Source organism: Balaenoptera borealis (assembly GCF_965194805.1).
Source record: "Balaenoptera borealis genome assembly, chromosome: 9".
Lineage (NCBI taxonomy): Eukaryota > Metazoa > Chordata > Mammalia > Artiodactyla > Balaenopteridae > Balaenoptera > Balaenoptera borealis.
Genome location: NC_138873.1, coordinates 56083877 through 56105510, shown reverse-complemented (window position 1 = coordinate 56105510; position 21634 = coordinate 56083877). Strand labels below are relative to the sequence as shown.

The following is a 21634-nucleotide window of genomic DNA, read 5'->3' as shown; positions in this document are numbered from 1 at the left end:
TGAAACTGTAAAGGAGTTCAAGGATTAATGGAAGATAAAATGGGGAATACGGTACCTGGGGTTTCCCAACCACGATTCTGTGACAGAATAATCTGAAATAAATTCAAAGCCTTTGCCTAGGGTTTTTCTACCTCAGTTCAAACAACATGTAAAATCAATCAGAGCCAGAAACAATAAATGAGAGGAATCATGGTTGTAAATTAGCTAGAAAAGATAATTAACTAAGTACAATGACCTTAGATACAGAGTTCATTTTGTCAAGGTATGGATAGGCACAAAACATATATTTGTGGATTCACAAATTTTGCATCGGTGAAAATATTTTGAATAATCATACTATTATACGTGATAATGGACATTCAGAGATATCTTTTTAACCTGCACAAAAATATATGAGTTCACAATTCAAATGTAAGATTTGAGGAAGAACATATATATATATATATATATATATATACTTATCTTAAAATGTAATTCGATCACCTCCATAGTACCACATTTTGAAAACTCATTGCCTTTAACCACCTAGCAGACGGCTCAAGCAGGAAACAGAACTTAAATCTCCTGAGATTTCTTTATACATTTTTTTCTCTGAAAAAGGCACTTTCTCTTAACATTCACAGTTACTCGAGATGATCATGTACATAAAAGGAAACAATTTGTTTACAAAGTGATGGATTTTTTACTTTTTATTTTTGATGGGGGATATGCTGCTGGTAAAATGAGAAAGCAGACAAACATTATGCTCCTGTTAGGCATCCTTTAAAGGGCTATTTTAGATTAAGTAATAAATAAATAGATAGATGCTAATTGTTTTAATACAAAATTTCCAAAAGAGTAGGTTATCAAATGATCCCTCTTTAACAGTGCAATAAACCATGTATGATTTTTTTTTTTAATTTCTTTTATGTGGACCAATTTAAAGTCTTTACTGAATTTGTTACAATATTGCTTCTGTTTCATGTTTTGGTTTTTGGCTAGGAGGCATGTGGGATCTTAGCTCCCTGACCAGGGATCGAACCTGCACCCCCTGAACTGGAAGGCAAAGTCTTTCCTGGACCGCCAGGAAAGTCCCTATGATTTTTAAATTTTGGTTTAGTGTTTGGATTATAAACGTAACTGTGTCCTAATTCCCATAATCAGATGTCTAAGCTAGCTGACTTAGACTACAAAGATATATTCAATAGATTTAATGTTACATTTGAAAAATCTTGAGAATATAGGAAAATGAAGCAACAACTAAATGTGTTACAAAATGATACAAAAAGCATGCAGATCTTAAGTACATACATGTAATTTTAAAATTAGAACTATTCAGAAAATATGAAGACCTGTCTTAGATAAAAAGTAGAGGAGGAATGGTGGGGTTTTCCATTAATCCATCCATATGTTTGGGAAAATTTTTTTTGAAGTTCATTTCAAATTATGAAATAATAAATTTTAAACATATGGAACAAAAATGACATAATTTTTGAAAAGGGTGTATTTAATCTCATACTGTGAGAGTAGCAAAATTCATTTGTAGGGGTGAATTGACTTTAACTTTGTTTATTACACTGCATTATTTAACAAAGTAGTCACATCTTTGCAATAATTTCAGTTTTATTACACTTTTAATGGCCAAGAAATACATCCAGAGTCCCTCCAAGTACATTCAGAAATCTAGTTCATGACGTGCAAGATAATTTGCACAATCAATGTGGGACAAAAGAAATACTTGCTTAAAATGTAAGTGCCCAGATTCCCATCACTAAAGAATTTGCCTGTTGGAGAGACACATTTTGACTTCACTAATCAAGTTTATTTTCTTTACTGTAATAACACTTGTAATTGCACTAGGGTGGCAGTCAAACAAATTTGACTCCTAAAGAAAATTAACAGGACTTTAAATGGAAATGCCTCTGAAGCTGCAGTTTATGCAGTTTTACAGTTTAATGCAAAGCATTATAGTAAGGATACTCCTCATTGCCAAAAGTTGCCTCACAACAAATAATTCAAAAGAACTGGAACAGGTTCCATTCGTCCCCTCTCTCCTGGGCAATAAAGGACACAATTTCTCTCTTGAATCGGGAACCAAGGATGTATGCTTGGAACACCTTGGGACCAGGAGGCTCAACATGGATTCTCAGTCAGGACTTCTTATACCCTACTGGTCAGATGGGCACATTCTTGCTACATGACTGGCCCCAATGATAGAGCTCTGTGGATTTCATTAAAACTAGGTTCAAATCATAAATATCAATGTTATCAATAAAACATGCAGATAACCTAGTACAAATTTCCCTGAAATTTTCCTTGGATCCATGGTTACAAAAAAAAAAAATCATTATTAATCAATATATTGCATGGCTTGTCTAGGTGTCCATAGCATGTCCGTACATTTCTGACTTTAACAAACCAGCCCAGGCTAATTTTAGTTTTCCATAGCACAGAAATCTTTTTCTTAATTTTTATCTCCTTTGATAATCAGATATTGAATAAGGTATTTAGTTTGGATATCTTGATATTATAAAATATTTTGTGTATACTTTACACATAGATAGAGCTATAGTACTTTATGCTATCATTGTCACCAGATGATGGAGGCTTTAGACTTATTTAAATAAGTTTATATAATTACTTACTCTTCTATCTTATTGATAATTGTCATAAATCCAAATAAAAATTAGATACAAATAATCCCCTTACGGTGATCATGGTAGAGCAATATGCAGCATTCATAAGTCTGTCATCCTCCTATTTGTTCTTTAGGTTGCTCTTAGTTGTAATTCATCTGATTTGGCTCTTTTATGTCATATGTTTTTCCCTTATAATTAGAGAATTACACTTTTTACATTTACATTTTTACCTCTTTGAAAGAAGATTTAAATTATGTTTTATATCACATTTGCTAGAGTTCTCTCCCAATTCTTCACTTGTCAGAATTATTTTTTGGTGGAACAAAACTAAAGAAACATGGGTTTGTTTTACTGAAACTGTTTCAAATATTGCCCAGTGTGCTAAAGTTGGTAATACTGATTTTGTGCTATAATTCAAGGTTGTTTTCGTTTAGTATATGAAATGACATTTTATTCCTTATGTTACCTCTTTAGTACTTTAATTCCATAATGTGCACGGAATATCTACTTTTTGGAAGAAATTTTATAGTAGAGGAAATGACATAAACAAATATGTAGAGGTATAAAATGGCATGGTGTAATACCAGTGCAGGAAGCTAGAGAAAGTTGAGTATTTTAAGCTTAAACTGTGATGTAGGAAATCATGCTTGTGTTTAATTACAAACAGAGTTGTTAAAATGCTTTAAACAATGAGTGTGTAGTATAGATTTTCTGAGAGGTACAAAATGATGAACACAAAGTTTATTCACTAATGTTTGAACATGTGATAGCAAGCAACATTACATACGTGGAGTTTGAACCTGAGGGTCCTGAGTGAGAAAGGTAGGTTGTAAGGAATAAAATAACTCTTCAGGGCTTTTCTTATTTACTTTTTTTTTTAAAGTTCTTGTGCTACTCTAGAAAATAGAGCCTTTCTATCCCTGATGGATTGGAGTATTGGCCACAATTGTCCCCTCTCCTTGTATCCACTCTCTTTGCCATGTAACTTTGCATTTTCTCCTTTGAAAGGCAGAGTGTATTCCTTTGTCACTTGACTCCAGGCATGGCTATTTCACTTGCTGTTGCCTATTAAATGTATGTGAAAGTGATAATATGCCCATTTAGAGCCTACACTCTTGCACCTGTGCCACTGCCATGAGTAGCACATGTCCTTGCTAGCCTACTGATATTAGAGACTTAGCAGCTGACCCAGTTCCATCTGTCCCTTAGAGATTTTTTAACCAGCTGAGTCAGCAGAACCTCTCCAACCTATCCACAGACCTGTGAGAAATATATGTTATCAGGGTATTCAAATGAGGGTTTGTTTATTTTTCTGTTATGCAGCAATAGTTGACGAATATATATTTTTAGTCTTTAGTTTCTTCCTCATGAAGCCCTATCACTTTTCAATATTACAGTCCAAAATGGATGGATTAAAGGATAAAGAAGTTAGAGGGAGGTAGGTCTGCAAATGCCAGGTGGTTGTTATAAATGATCATATATCAAGTCAAAATTACTACAAGAGAAAATATATTAAAAATATTTGCTTTGTGTCCATTCTTTCCTTTGCATGTAAGAACAAGAGTAATTTTATCAAAACAAACAAAAAAAAATGTGTTTATTGTAATCAAAATAAAGTCCCAAACTTTTACGAGGCCACTCTGCATGACCTGACCCATACCCTCCCCTCAAGCCTTATCTTAATCTATACTCTCACGTTCATTAATTTGTTCAGCCACACTGATCTCATTAAAATCCATCAAAAATTATAATTCTATACCCCTTGCCACTACACATTTTGCACTTCTCCCACCCTCCCTGAACAACCTTATTTTTCTGGATATTACTGAGTTCTTCAGGAATTCACGTGGTTCACTCCAGTTATCATTTAGGTCTCAGCTCAAGTGCCATTCATTATAGAGCTCTCCTTGACTAGGACATCTAAGATCAACCCTCTACCCTCAGTCAATATCTCCTATGACCTAGTTTTATTGTCTTTTTATCACATACCATTCTCTGATAATTATTTATTTGATTACTTTATTGCTGTTCTCTCACCAGTATGTAAGGCTTGAAAGCAGTTTTAGTTATGGTGTTTGTGCTCACAGCTGTACCCATAGAACTTAAAACTTTGCCCAAAATAGAACAAATTTTCAAAAATGTGTTATACCAAGGAGTAAAGAAATTGGAAAACTTTAATTGATGATGTATATATTATAATCCTATTTTAGTCATGTTGCTTAACAAGGTTCAAACAGGTAGACCGACTATCTCAGTGTCACCCAAATAGTTAATGGCAGAACTTTTAACCCCAATAGTGTTGACTCCATGGATGATTATATTTCCATCAACACTGCACATGATATTTCCATGAACACTGAATAGGCTCCTTAGGGTAAGCAAGGCCAGATGCCTATGCTTCTCATTTCTCTGTAGTAGATGAAGGTTTATAAAAGACCCTTTTTTACTGAGAGTTCCCTCCCTCCCCAAGGTGACTTGTACTACATAGATGAAATCCACAAGTACCTCAGGAGCTATAAAAATTCAATTAAATTTCATGTAACTAAAAAGCTGTTCATTTTGCAATTAATAAAACATAATAAAGAGATAAAGAAATATTTCAGGAGTTTCAAAATATCTAGCTATATCATTTTCAAGAATCTGGTGTCATATCATTCACTTAGATGAAGTTAAGGAATTCGCAAGAATGAGAGGAAAATTTTAATTTGTCTCATTTTTTCTTCTATTTGGACTCTGTCACCAAGTGTCTTATTAAGTGGGCTTAAGTACAACAATTAGAATCAGTCTGGGTTTTGGATTTTTTAAGACTAAAAGGTCAAACTAGGCAGATCACTTGGAATTATAAATACGGCTTATTAGATTAGCCAGTTTGTCATATTTTATTTTAAATGAAAAAAATTTTAATTGGAAAAAGTTTTAATAATACTGAAGGAAAATATCAAATGCATACTGGATATCTTGTCTCTTATGTGAGCAAACAGATCTGCCTCTGTTAACTTAATGGGCTGCTTATCGTTCCCCCTTCTCTTTGAATACTTATTCCATTCATAGTTCAGGAACTCACTTTTTTAGCTCACATTCTATCCTTACTAAACTATTCTTAGGCGACAGTAAAGGCACTAAGCTTCAAACTATTTTCGTTTATGCCTTTATCTGCTTTTTAATATCAAATCCCATTCTTAACCCACCATCACTACATCATCAATCTTAGATTGACATCACTCTAAAACTTTTTTTTTATCAAATGGATAGAGTGGCTTTCTCCAAAATAGCTTTATTGTTTTAGCATCCATATTTTAAGATAAACAGATACAATCCCATTGTTTTCAACCATGTCCCTATGTTCTTATGTATTCCAGGTGAAAATGCACTCCTTCCAGGAAGGCAAACCTTTGTTTCCTTCTTTTTTTCTGAAACCAACCAAAAGTAAGAGGTTCAAGAAACAGAAACTACATTTAATGAAATCAGAAAACACTTTTAAATGAAACTATAAATGAAATCTATAAATAAATGAAGATTATCTGATAAAAGCAGAAAATATTGACTAGAGTGAAACAAGAAGCTGGAAGCTATAGATCATAGGTAACACTGGCAAGCACAGAATTTTATAAATCAAGGGGCACATCCTGAGAGACAGCATCAAGAATCTCTTGTTGAGAACATGGGTTAGCTGTGGAATCCTCTCAGAATCTCATTTATATCAGAGAATGGAAAGATAGAAAGGGCCAAACAAGGAAGTTTGCAGAAGCGGTACCTTTTTAAGAAGAAATTCAGCAGGTGGTAGCAACCCAGCCTTAACTATCAAATTAAAGTAAAAGGAGACTCCTATCCCCCCAACAATTACTCTTCTTTAGAAAACTCTGTATCATAAAGTGTTATATATGGATTAAGTGAAACTTTGAAAGCCCAGAGAATTCCTCTGTGACCTCAGCCATGTTCTCCTTCTACATGGAGCACATTCAAGAAAAAAAAAAAAAAAACCTACTTCAAAATATGAGTATTAATTTTAAAAAGACTCATAAAACTAAAAGACCAAAGTGAAAAAAATATAAAGGAACAAAACATAAAGTCTATAAAAACAGGAAAATTTGCTTTAGAGAACATGAGAGTTGTAAAAAAAAGAACATTTCCATGGATCCAGGTGAATAAAGTTGGTATTTTGAAATCAAGAGCAAAAGAAGTAAAATATTACTTAAAACATTCATGATTTTAAAACATGAGCTAAGAAAGATAAAAGAATGAAAAACTGAGTCTCGAAAACATGTAAAAGAAAAATACAACCACCCATGGAAATAAAGCTTATATTAGGAAAAAAAAAAGAAAAGAGATACTGTTGAGAAATTATATCCAGGAATAGAAGAGAGTCTTGAGAAAACTAAGCAAATTAAATTTTTTAAGTTAAAATAATTTTAAAATAATTATTAGTAAATGACAAGACATTAAACTCTTAAAGGAAATGAACTATACAGGTAATGGTGTTGTGAAAAACAACAATACATGGAATAGAAAAATATTTAAAACATTGTTTAAAAAAAACTTTTTCTCAGTAAACAAAACTTGAATTTAGAGATTAAAAGAGCACATCACCTCCCAGGAGATTAAAAAAAATCATATTTATTGGTTATATTAAGACATATGTTTAGTAGAGTTACTGGGATATGTATTTACAAAGAAAAATAAAAAGCAATAAGAAAGAAGAGTCACTGATAATGGGAAAATATTGAAATGGTCCCTGACCCCTTTAAAGTTGGATTTAATGTGAGAAAATAATGAAATATTATCTACCAAGTCTTTGGGAATCTTTGGCATGCTCCATTAGTATATATTTTGCTAAACTGTTCCTCATTTATAAAGTAAGCAACAAATATTTTCAAATATACAAGAATTCTAGGAAAATATTACTAATAAGCAGGATGTAGACATTGACGTTTTAGACAAGTGATAGAAAATCAGTGCAGTTGTAGTAAAAAATTGACGGTAAGTTTTGAAGTCATACAATATAGACCTAAGGTTAAAATAATCAGAATAATGGTTACAGAATTATAGCATATAAAGATGATGTAGAAATAAAAATAAAGTAACATAAATCAGAATATGCAAGTGGAGAAATATCACCTTGGTAGGAAGTGGGTTTGGAGATGGAGTGGCCAGGGCCAGAGCCAGGCAGGAGGTGGGGCTTCCCCTTTGCTCAGTGGCCACTGCCTTCCTATTAGGGATGGTGCTGGATCCCAAGGTGATGGAGCTGAAGGCCTGAGGGTCTGGTCTGAGCTGGCTCTGTTCCCTTTAAGTGTGTGCTCTCCCCCTCCCAACACTGGTACCCTTGCTCCAAAGATTGGAGTTCTTGACTCACGACAGGGTAACAGGCTGTGGCAGGCCAGTTGAAGACAGAGGTGTGAGCTGCCTCAAATGTGTAGCCTGTTCAAGTGCCAGCAAGGGCTGCCCCCACTGCATCTGAGTCTCCTTTGTCCCTCACAGGTGATCACTCCCCCAGGCCTAGCCCAACCCCCACCCCCCTGTTGTAGAGCTGTGCCACAGTGCAGGTGGGGCCCTCCTGGGCTCTTAGTGTGTACTGGGGCATGGGCTGGTGCTGTCTGGCCACTCTCTGAGATCGGGGATCACCCCTTGATGTGCTCCCTGTGAAAGCGCCAGCAATGGCCACCCCTGCCACACTTAGACGCTGCCCCAGGTCAGTCAGAGTCACCTCTGCATCCCGGGACCAAGCTCTCTCCCTGTTCAAGGTAGCCCTTGCTCTGGCGGTGGGCTATGACGTGAAGCAAGTGGGGCTAGAGTGTTCACTTGGCTCAGGCTGGGTCACATGCTGGGGTGGCCATGGGAAAGTGGGCAGCTCCTCATGAGTTCCCAATCCATCCTTTCCACCCTGCCTCAGGAGCCAGCCAGCACCCACACGCTCCTCCAAGCAGAGTCCAGCCCTCCTATTAGCCCCAGCGACACTCCAACCAGCCAAGGGGGCTGATTTTCCCTTTGTTGGACCCCAGGACACGGGCATCCAATATGTGGCTCTAACTGCTCACTCCTGAGGGCGGATCTCCACCCCTATACTTTCCCTTTTCCTCTGAGTCCCCTCCCCATGGCTCAGGTCCGACCTGATCCCTTCTCTTTTCTTCCTACCTGATTCCATGTGGATCTTTCTTACAGCCTTGGTTGTAATGGAATCTTTCTGCCAGTTTCCAGTTTGTTTTCAGTGAGAATTGTTCCACATGTACATGTATTTTTGATGTGTTTGTGCGGGGAGGTGAGTTCCACATCTCCCTACTCCACCATCCTCACTGATCCCCTCTATTTGTCATTTATTAAAAGAATAATAGTTGTAGCAATACTGTGCTGTTAAACGCTTTCAACAAAAACTATATCACAGAAGACAATGACCATGAACGGTTCACCAAACTGGCCATTCCATCCAGAAAAACAAAAAAACAAAGATTTTGTGTTTATTCTGGATGCACAAGAGAGGCACTTACTAGTATGTGAATTCACATTCTTAAATATATAAATGATGGTTGCAGTATACTCTTTAAATGTCATTTGTAATGTAATGTGAGGAAAATACAAGGATGTTTGCATACACACAAATAAGATCTGGGTTCAGGAATACATATTATCCTTTAGGGTAAATTAAGGTAACCTTTCCTGCCTCTGTTTTTTGATAAGATCAAACAAGATTACTTGGAATTTATAGTTTTAAAATGAATTTAGTGTCTCAGATGTCTCAACTACTAGAATAATTTTCTAACATTTTATATGAACCTCCTATAGTCAGAAAATAGTTATCAAATGACATTCTTGAATCTGAGGTTAATGAAGCCCTAGTAATTCCTATTATAGGTATTGATTTCCAAATCAACTAGGGAAGTTGATAATTTATTTATCATGTGAAAATATTCCATTATCTGGCTTCTGATCAAATTGAAAAATAAGCTGAATTTCAAATGTCATTAATATTTTGTAATGCACAAAGTTGATTTTAGTTTTCACTGTGGAGGGATAAACTTCTCAAGTGCCTCTATAATTTGAGCATGTATTAATATTGGTCTGATATCTATCTATTACATTAGAATGCCTTAATCCAGTGCTTTTAAATGTGTATTTTACCGCCTTTATAATGTGGATACCCGCTTTAGAGCTTAAGCTAAGTCTCACGTTATAACATAAAGTCACACTATACTCATCACTTGAGTGGACTTAAGATGTTTCTCCTTTTCTCTTATGGCTGCCATGACTTAAAATGACCTTGCCCAGGGCAAAAATAAGTCTGTCAGATCTGTTTATAAATTTATTAGTTGAAAGCCTCTTCTAGGACACACAGAAGTTATCTACATTGAACTAATTACCCAAACACAAAGACACTTTATCTACATTCAGAACAGATTGTTTCTGGGTTGAAGTGGTGCCCTTCTGACCAGCCTGCATTGATTCACACTACTTTTATTGAAAATAATTGAATGATTTTGCCCTCTTTTTCTCAAGAAAAAGATTTTTTTCTTGCTTGACAGTATGAATGCCATTTGTTTCAGAGTCATTATTAATGATTAAGAAAGGCAGCCAAATAAAACATATTTAACTTTAAAAAGTGAAAATATGTTCTGATATTCAAGCACACTATTATTCAGAAACAAGTAAATCAAAACAAAAATGAGATGTCATTCACCTATCTAATTTTTCAAAAGCAAGGGTGTGGTGAAATAAGTACTCCCATGTCTTGTTGTTGAGAATGAACATTAATATTGTGCTTAAGAGAGCAACCTAGATATATCAATCAAAAAATATAATGTGCATAATCACTGAGCCAGCATTTCTAATTCTAGGATTTTACCTTACAAAAAGACCATCAAAATATAAGGTTTTATAAAATGGTTCATTGGAACATTACTTATATGAGCAAACAAATTTTAAAAAAGAATTATTATATAATTATTTACAAAAATCATCATATTCTGTATTGCATTATTTATAATGTAAACAAATAGATATAATAATCTAATCTATGGAAATGGAAGTAGGCATTAGAAAGAATGAACTTTATGGACAGTAAAGATCTCTACGAGAACTCAAGGTACAATATAATTGTCAGAATAATATGTGTAGTATTATTTCTGGGGATGGGAATGAATTGGAGATTTTTTGTTTGCTTTCTTCTAGATGGACTTTAGTGTTTTAATTCCATATTTTGCCATATAATTGTAGATATTTCACAATGAATAAATATCAATGTAAAATTTTAATGAAACAATTTAAAAAATAAAATAAGGCTTATTTAACAACACATTGGGTTTTCTAACAGATTATATATTTATAAAAGAGGGTTCTTTTGGATATATTTTAACTTTGGTAGTATTTAATTTTTCTACACAAAAAAGTCAAAATTTCAACTAACATAATTGTACACTGAAGTAGTAGAGATAAATGGTACAAGTCTCAATATGCATATATGTATACTAGTATTCCTATGAGTAATTATATGGAAAACAACTCAATTAATTCCTTATTACTTTAAATATACCATAATTATCTGCTGTGAGTCATAAAAAGATCAATATTAAAGTGTTTTGTGAAAATTAATGTGTTTCATAGGTCATTTTTTTTACATATGTTAGCACAACATAATATACATATTTCTCTCTGTTTTTAAAATGACTCATCTTTCAGAGTCTCTGGAACAATTTTGAGAAATAAACATTTCTATCTCTACCTATATATATAAAATTATAATTATTGGATCTATTCAATGAATATATAGCATTTTTGTTGAAAATAAAATTTGAGTTCTAGATCTCATCTGCCCTGTAAACACATTCATAGCAATCAGATTTTTTTCAAAGATTAATGTAATAATAAAATATTCTAAACGGATCAGTATAAAGAATTTTGCCTCTGCTCATATTTATCAGCTAGAAATAATTAAGGCAAATTAAATTATTATCAAAAATGATAAGAATTGTACCTGTATATCCCATATATCAAGTGCAACTTAGAATTATATTTAATGTATGTCATTAGAAGGGAGTTATAAGGCCTTAGGACTCCAAGTACAGGTTAATTTCTAACCATTTTCTCTTTTCATTTCAAGCTTTGTCACTGGACTTATACATTTGGTTCCTTATTCTGTTTTCATTACTCTGTGATTTCGCAATTGACAGGAAAATAAATTAATTATTTGTAGTTTTCTTTTCTTTGTTCAGAAGAATGCATTATTAAAGAACTTTATACCATTCATTGCAGTCTACTGCACTGTGTTTCATTTGGTTTGACAATGATGTTAACACAAATAGAAAGAGACTCAGTACATTTTGGAGAAAATAATTAGAATAAAGAAAATGGTACAAATATAATCGATTCTGACCTACATTCTGTTTGTCAGTCTTTCTTGGCAAAATAAAACATGTCCTAATAGGTACAGATTTACTCACAAACATGTCTCATATGTATTACTGAAAATATTCTGTAATACTTTTATTACAGCCATGATAGGTTTAACAGAATATCATAAGTTTTGGATTTCTTATAAATCAATACTTTATCAATATGATATGCTTTTTTTTATCATTTTATTTTTATATATTTACTAGAGTTTAGGTCACATATACACCATAATTATTTAAATTACATATACCATCTGGAACAATGAAAAGGCCAAAATACTTCCTAAGTTTCTAATTTAATCTGCCTTATCCAAAATTAAAAGAAATTGATTATTGCTTTGGTTTTCCTCAAAGAATCTTCAGTCATTCACTTGTTTTATAAGCCATTAGATTTACGTACTAAATATTTGTTACTATATTTTTTCTTTAAACATTTATTTAATTAAAAGCATAATGACAAAATTGTATTGAAATGTGTATATTTTAGATGAGCTAGCTTCAAAACTAAATTTTTCTTGCATTCTATAACATATGTTTTATTATGATGATTTGACAGTATTTTCAAATTAATATTGGATAAACATAAATTTTTAAACAATAGTTCTAAAGTTTTAAATGGTCATGCAAAGATCAATATTGTAGCTCCACTGACTACAATGCTTAAAGAATGCTCACAAGGAATAGAGAAATCCTTAGAATTTGTTGGAGGATCATCAGTTGCAATTTGAAATATTTTCATGCATACTTGTGGCATTTTCTTATCCACAGCCCTTCAAATTATTTTTTCTGAGAGTCAATGTTTGTAGAGTAACTATGTTATCCTCAACAGTCTTATCATCTTCTGGACAAATCCTGTGTGCTCTACAACATATTCACTAATAGAAATATTTACATTGAAGAAAATTACAAATCCAGTAATAATTGTTTTCTGTCCTACATGGCTTTTCTTCAGAATTATAGCTAAAACAATTGAGAAATAATCAACAAATGGTTTCATTCATTATATCTGTTGCAGTATCAAATCTTTGCTTTTGTATTAATCCTCTGAAAAATACATATAATTATTATTTGGTGTAGAAGTTTATATTCTGAATAAATGCCCTACTATAATGCCATAAAATTTTCTGTGGTTTATGCCAGATAATACTCATTAGTACACTCAGTAACTTTCTTAGATGATCTTCTGAACATTAGATATCACTATACCACAAATAAAGTCGAATATGCTGAGTTCAACAATAGCACAGTTTTTTTTTCTCATTTTCTTATTCCCTCCAATCTTCATATTCAATAGTAATACATTTCTAAATCAAATATCAATCCTAAGCTGTTATTAATACTACTGATTATGTACATGCCTTTTACTTTCTTAGTGTTTAATATAAACTAAGTGTTGCCAATCTTCTTGCAGTCTCATTTTTTAGTTGAAAAGTATGCTCTTTAAATATTATATAATGTAAAATTGGAATGTAAAATAATGTAAGAATTGCATAATACATCAATTGGTCATCCATCCACACACTGCTACCTATAGCTAAATAGCCTTTTTCTTCTATTACCTTTTCTCTTTCTTTTCCCCCAAATTTTATCCTAACTCCAGGTGTTAGCCTTTCTTCCCTATTCTTATATTTCTATGAAATGTTCATATTTCTCTTTGATGTTGTCTTCATTATTTCCATGATTGCAAGAGAATGAGACTATGCTCCAAGTATAGTCTATATATGGCACAGGGAATGAGTCACATGCCAGAAAAGATGAACTTGAACACAATGTCCAATGTAAGCTTTCCTCCTACTTTAACTCCACCCTACTACCACTGTTGTGTATGCCTACTACAAAAAGAGCTGCTCTCTTTAGCTTTTCTGGAGAGAAACTATGCTTGGCTAAGTAAGGACAAGGTCTTCGGGACAGTAGTAGAATGTTGGGAGTGGGGGTATTACTGGTGTTATAGCATATTGGAGTCTTCTCTGATATCAAAGACAGATAAACAGTAGTAGGACAAGGATAAACCTACTCTTTGTCCTGCTCCTGAGTAGGGAAGGAATATATAATGCTGTTTCACTTTTACTCCAAACTGGCCTAGTTGATCTCGGATAAGTGTGGGAGCTGGAATTACTGAGATCGTTATATAGACCTCACTGGAGACCTGCAGTTCAAACATTTAAAAATGAGTGCCCTTCACATCTTGGCACGTTGCCTTTGGCTTAGTTTTTTCCCTGTTGAAAATTATCTTTCAGGTAATCTATCAATCACCTATAGTAATATCATCCATGATGGATACAGGTTTTATGGGTGTCAAGTTTTATATATCTGGGCATGCAATTTTTTAAAAAGAACATACAATTATGAAAACAAATAAAATAACAAGGATAAACAAAATAGATAGTGAACAACATAAACGTATTCTAATAAAGCCAAACTAAATGTATTCCACTGTGTAACTTTTCCTTAGCCAGATCCAAAAAATGCCATACCTTCTACAGTGTCCCCCAACAGGTGAGGAAATGTGCCCTAGAGAAGCAGAGGTGAATCAACACATAACAGTAAAAGTCTTATATTTGCAAATTTTCCAAAATCACATAACCATATGAACAAATTGCTAGTGTCTATCTTAAGAGCTTAGTAGCCTCCACGTAAGAGAGGACCACTAAATCTTGAGCTTCGTTAGAGTCATGGTAAATTTGAATTAATAATCTTTCATATATTTTTCTGCATTCAATTTTGCTGAAGAGGGCTTCCCTGGTGGCGCAGTGGTTGAGAATCTGCCTGCCAATGCAGGGGACACGGGTTCGAGCCCTGGTCTGGGAAGATCCCACATGCCGCGGAGCAGCTGGGCCCGTGAGCCACAATTACTGAGCCTGCGCGTCTGGAGCCTGTGCTCCATAAGAGAGAGGCCGCGATAGTGAGAAGCCCGCGCACCGCAATGAAGAGTGGCCCCCGCTTGCCACAACTAGAGAAATCCTTTGCACAGAAACGAAGACCCAACACAACCATAAAAATAAATTAAAAAAAAAAAAAATTTTGCTAAAGGTACTTATGGATGCATGTATGACAAGGCTTATATCTTTATAAGGTTTGTTTCTTTATCTATAAGGAGCTCTTATAGTTAAATACAAAACTGGGCAAGAGAAAAGAAAATGAAATTCACAAAATAATAAATGTAAATGACCAATAGACACAACTTCACCATCTAACAAAGAAGTATCAATAAAATTCACATCATTAAAATATGAAAGGCTTTTGAAAAAAAATGACAATAACAATGGCATTTATAAAGATGTGCTATATCAGCACGATAATTGACGTTGGTATAAAATGGTTCCACCTTTCTAAAGGGAATCTATATATGAAAAGCTTTCAATTGTTTGTGCACCTTAAAACACAAATAGTATCCTTAGTAATTTATCTTAAAGAAATAGTCTAAGATAAATACAAATAATTTTATACTAACTTATCTATTGCAGCATTGTCTGCTTTAGCAAATAACTTCAAAATACTAAATGTGACACATAGTGGAATTACTCCATTTTTATGCATTTATCCATACAATGAAGCAGTTACTGAAGTTCATGTTTGCAAAACATTTCTATCATAATATTAACTGAAATAAACATGCATGTACAATATCATTTAATTCTGTCAGATATCTGGATAAGTGACAGACTGATATTTAAACAGAAAAAGAGCTTCTAAAATGTTCCCTAAAATGTTAACAGTAGTCAAATTTATATACATTTATATATATATATCAATTTATAAATAGTGATTATATTGTTATAGTATCATTACAATTTTTATAATTTACAAGATTTTCTAAGATGGACTATAAGAGTTAAGGATATCTTACTTCCTTATCCTGTTATCAGTCATCTATTTATTAAATGTAGAGGTTAATGCAATGTATCAATATTTCAATATTTTTTCAAAATTTAAATTATATGAAATGTGATTTTATTTGAACATCCTTCTACTGTTTCATTCTATTTAGTTTACTTTGTGTGTAACAACAACAGTAAGTAGCATTTTAAGCAATTTAGAGTGTACTAAGCATTTTACTTAGTCCAGATACTTTACACATTCTAAATTCACCTAACAATCTCAACCCCAGTTTACAGACAAGGAAGTTGAAGTTCTGAAAAATTAAGTAATCTATCCAAGATGAAGCAGCTAGTATGAGCAGCATCGAGGTTTTCAGCCCAGGTATTTTGGTATCATATGCTTCCTCCATGATATCACACTGCCTCACAAATTACTGGTAAAACAGGAAGGGGCTTATTAATATTTATGTGTGAGACTTCTTATAACCAAGCAGTTTATGAGATGAACTGATACAAAATGAGAATTTTTCCTATAGCTAATCTGATATCATTTGACCAGATTTATTAATTTATTTAAATATACAAAAACATGTAATTGACAATAATGGACCAGAAAAGTGTTGTGGGTATTAGAGATGCACAAATAATAAATGAAGATCTATATCTTTTTAGCGGTGCAGGTAATGTGGTGAGGAACATAGAACTGGTAGAATCTAGTATGCATTCTAGTGCTTATATCCAGCCCATTTGCTTTGGTGCAACAGTTTGCTTATTAATTTTATGATAAGCTTAACCTCTGTCCATGTTCCAAACCTTACTAAGAAATGATTCTACATATTTTATTTTATGAGATAATTTTAAAATTTACCTCCTGAATTTATTTCAATTTACATTGTTATTTCTGTACACTTTCCCAAAGGACTTCAAAAATTGGCGTGTTTACAATGGATAAAAATAAGGTGATTTTTTGTGTGTGAGACACCTCGTTTAGATTTAGAGAAGCTCAGTTCAGATCAAATTACATCCTGAAACAGAATTCATGTATACAAATTATGAACAGTGCCACAATTAACTTAGAATTGGATACTCATTATCCTGCTGTTTTGTTCCATTTTTGTTCACATGTCAAAAAAATCAAATATAAATGCAATTACTTTCCAGGAGGAAATAAATGTCAGCACTTCAACATTCAAAAAGGCAACAATCACAATCACAATGCCAGATGACCAAAGCAATAACTCTGGGAAGATAACAGGCAAGCAACTGACCCTGGAGCCATATCATCAAATCATTCAAAGAAATCTTAGATCAATGGAGGAGGGTTGCAGTGTGTCTTTATAAGGTAAATAAAACATATTAAAATCACTCCTCCTCAGTATGACTATATGATTTTGTTAGCCTCTATTGAGCCCCCTCAATTTGAAGGCAGCTACATAGTAGCAATGAATCTCTGCTGAATTAAAACTTTTACAAAAGTCCAACTCTCCTAAGCCTATGTTGTATTTGCACTCCCATATTGGTCATACTAAGTCTTTATCTGTTTATAGAAAAAGACAATGAATTCCTTCTTAGAATAATATACCATTGTTGTGTCTCTCAGTTTTCAGTTGAAGAAAGGGGCTAAACTGGATGCTAAAATATTGTATTGGATGTCAAAACTTTCCTAAATATCTGAATTCATTTTGTGAAATTAAAATTTTATTTGTTCAAAACTACAATGAGGTATCATCTCACACCAGTCAGAATGGCCATCATCAAAAAATCTACAAACAATAAATGCTGGAGAGGGTGTGGAGAAAAGGGAACCCTCTTGCACTGTTGGTGGGAATGTAAATTGATACAGACACTATGGAGAACAGTATGGAGGTTCCTTAAAAAACTAAAAATAGAACTACCGTATGACCCAGCAATTCCACTACTGGGCATATACCCTGAGAAAACCATAATTCAAAAAGAGTCATGTACCAAAATGTTCATTGCAGCTCTATTTACAAGAGCCAGGACATGGAAGCAACCTAAGTGTCCATCGACAGATGAATGGATAAAGAAGATGCGGCACATATATACAATGGAATATTACTCAGCCAGAAAAAGAAATGAAATTGAGTTATTTGTAGTGAGGTGGATGGACGAAGAGTCTGTCATACAGAGTGAAGTAAGTCAGAAAGAGAAAAACAAATACCGTATGTTAACACATTTATATGGAATCTAAAAAAAAAAAAAAAAAAAAAAAGGGTTCTGAAGGACCTAGGGGCAGGACAGGAATAAAGATGCACACGTAGAGAATGGACTTGAGGACACAGGGAGGGGGAAGGGTAAGCTGGGACGAAGTGAGAGAGTGGCATGGACATATAGACACTACAAAATGTAAAATAGATAGCTAGTGGGAAGCAGCTGCATAGCACAGGGAGATCAGCTCAGTGCTTTGTGACCACCTAGAGGGGTGGGATAGGGAGGGTGGGAGGGAGATGCAAGAGGGAGGGGATATGGGGATATATGTATACATATAGCTGATTCACTTTGTTATACAGCAGAAACTAACAACATTGTAAAGCAATTATACTCCAATAAAGATGTTAAATAAATAAATAAATAAAATAGAACTAAAAAAAAAAAAGGCACTCTGCATTCCCACCACAAGCCCCAGGCTTTATGTCTCTGTAGATTTGCCTTTCCTGGATATTTCATACAAGTAGGAATCAAAAAATTAACTTTTTAAGAAACTGCCAAATCATAGTTTTGATTATTGTTAGCTTCATAAGGAATTCTGAAATCATGAAGTTAAAAAAAAAAAAAGATTTTATTTGTAATGATTACAAAATAAACATATATGCACACACACAGAAGCTCCATTAAGCAGTTAACCAAAACAGTCGTTAGAAGTAAAACATCAAAATATTTTATAAGCATTTAGCAATAGTTTTGTTTACAAAGTTCTATCAGATATATGAAAGTTTAGAATGCAGGGGGACTTTAGAGTTTCTAGAACCCAACCCTATTATTTCACAGCTTAAGAACTAAAAAGCAACACACACACATAAACACACAAATACACACACACAAAACACTTGTGAGCAGCCATGCCTTCTGAAGTTTTGTTCTGAAGTTGGCCAACACAAATGCAAGAATAGACACGAAGACTCTCTCTGTATTCTTCATTAATATACTTTTTCTTCTATTTGCATATGAGTACTTATTAAATTTCATGTTTTGGGAATCTAATATTTTCTCAAAATACATAAAAGTCTGAATATAGGAAAACGTAAGTGGAATGTAACTTCTCATTTTGGAACCCATGATGAATCTATCAACAGCCTCCCCCAAATAATACTAATTGGAATATTTTAACTTAATAAATGTGACTTTCATTTCTAATAGGAATATGCTTTTTAGAATAAATATTATTACTTTTCTCCACCTTCCCTTTCCCATTTCCATCTTATAAGGGAAACTATAGAAAGTCACTATTGGTGGTAACTACAAGCCTGGCATCAGTTCAGGCTTCCATTAGCTGCTGCAAAAGGATGATTCTGAGTAAATAATTAAACGTCTCTGAAAATCCCAGCTAGGGCCAGAACAGGGGGAAAGGGGCACAGGAGCCTGGAACAAATCAGGGTGCATGGACTCCACCTTGGATATGGTCAGCTTGGAACAAATACTACAAGATCTTTTTATTGTATGATTCTTCTTCATCTGCCTCAAAGGTTGAGTCATATCTGAGTCATCTGTACTCTACACATTGAAGGACAGTAGTTTCATAGAGAGTTAAATGGTGCCTGCCAGTGAACATCTCAGAAGCTTGCTGTATAAGTTCCCAATTGTCCTTTAGAATTGTGCATGTTGTAGCTTGTGTTTCCTTAAGATAGGTCATAAAAATATACTAGATTATATGAAAGTTAGACTCAGGAATTAAACCCACAAATGGACCTGTCAAAGGACAGTGTGCTATAGCGAAAATAGGTAGCTATATTATTCATAAAGAGAGATTCATTGGAATTATAATTATTCTGAGCAATGGCACCTTTACACTTCATAATTATATTTTTGGATATTTGTGAAAAAATAGTTTACATTTTGAATAACTGTCTCACATAAACTGATTTTATCCATAAGTTCATATTCTTCCACTGTATTGTTTGTGTTATACATTTTTTCATCCATATAAAATAAAAGTTTTCCACTATGAAGGGTCGAACGCCTTTTGCATTTATGAACCCTTACAAATCGTGATCTGATTTCAAAGTTATACAAAGACTTAAAATTTTAGGTTTTTACATATGTTCAAAGACCTACAGTTCCTTAAATTGGAATATTAAATAAGTTGATAGTTAATTGATACAGCCTCCATACTGAGCATTTTCTTTTGTGTTATGGGAATGACCTGTAGATATTGTAAACCTAGGTACATCCATACTGATGTCTTCCATTCTGGTTTAAGATTTATTTCTAAACCTGTGCTTTCACATGCAGATTTACAAATTAAAAGTAATAATACATTTCAAGTGATGAGGATATATGAAATATATACCTGTAATATAGAATTATTAAATGTGATATGAAACAAACATATTTTCACTTAAATTTTAAATTTTCTTTATAAATGTGTAACTTGGGATATTTGTTGAAACTGCATATCAATTTCTACTTTCCACTCTTCAACAAACTGAAACTTGACTAAAATCCAGATGCACATAGTAACATGAAATATTTTTCATTGTGTTAAAACAGACTGAGGTCAGCAATACCACTACTACAAAGATTTGACTCTGATCACATCATATGTCATGGCTGATACACTCCAGCATGGAAGACGTTTCAAAGTTATGTAGTCAAGATGATCAGTGAATAAGGCAATATTACCACTATCCTGGACTGCCTGCCACAGAAAAGAGTGTGACCATTTCAAATAGAGTATTCAGGATACTTTTTGAAAAATATATTTAATCTAGAGTATTTCAGATTAAATCTCTCTCACAAAGTTGAGGTTATTTCTTAATAATGTTACCGTGAAGACTTGAATGCTATCGGTAACATTCAGTAGCTTTACTTTTCTTATATCTTATGTGAACTACTGTATTTGTTATACTACAGATTTATGCTCTTATCTGGGAATTCACAGACACTATACTATAAGATTTCCATGAATAAATATTTGTCAACCTGAACTTTTAGAGATGATTATTAAAAAGAGGTGATGTTTTGTCATGCATAATAGATATATTCAAGAAGTTGGGTTAAGGAAATATTTTGACAAAGTAATAGAAAATAGACATATCACCATGGTTTCTCAAGTAGTTTGTATTAAAATTGAAACATTAAATTAGAATGCACTCTCCTCTACATTCATTTTCATCTCAGTGAAAAAATAATTCAGCTAAGAGATATTACTGTAAATGCAACATTTAAGTGATTGGTCAGATTTTTATTTTTTGATGCTGAAAGCACCTATTTAATTCAATATCATGAATGAAATTAATTTTAGATTTATTTTTATTATTCTTTTTTGTGTTTTTATACTTCTATAGCTTTCATGATTAATTTGGTAGAAAAGAACATAATATATTTACTTCATAATATTATCAGTATAAAATATGGCAAAATCTTGGTCATGGGGAAGTTTCATTGCTGCACTGGCATAATTCCGTCAACTATATCCAAATTCAAGGGGTGACAACACTGACAACGAAGATCACCCTGGAGGTTATTTAGAAGAAAATCTATCATCTGTAAACCTAAAGTGATAACAGCCATTAGCTACAAGGGATGTGGATGTGCTCCTTGTCAATTTTCCAAAAGAGAAAATGCATTTACTGAAAAGATA

The 21634-nt window shown here is 33.3% G+C and overlaps 1 long non-coding RNA gene across 1 annotated transcript in view; it reads right to left on the bottom strand.

Annotated features, from left to right (window-relative positions):
* The window catches only part of LOC309634831, a 213968-nt gene that overhangs the window by 69530 nt on the left and 122804 nt on the right, over window positions 1–21634 (bottom strand). The gene's annotated exons all lie outside the window — the stretch shown is intronic.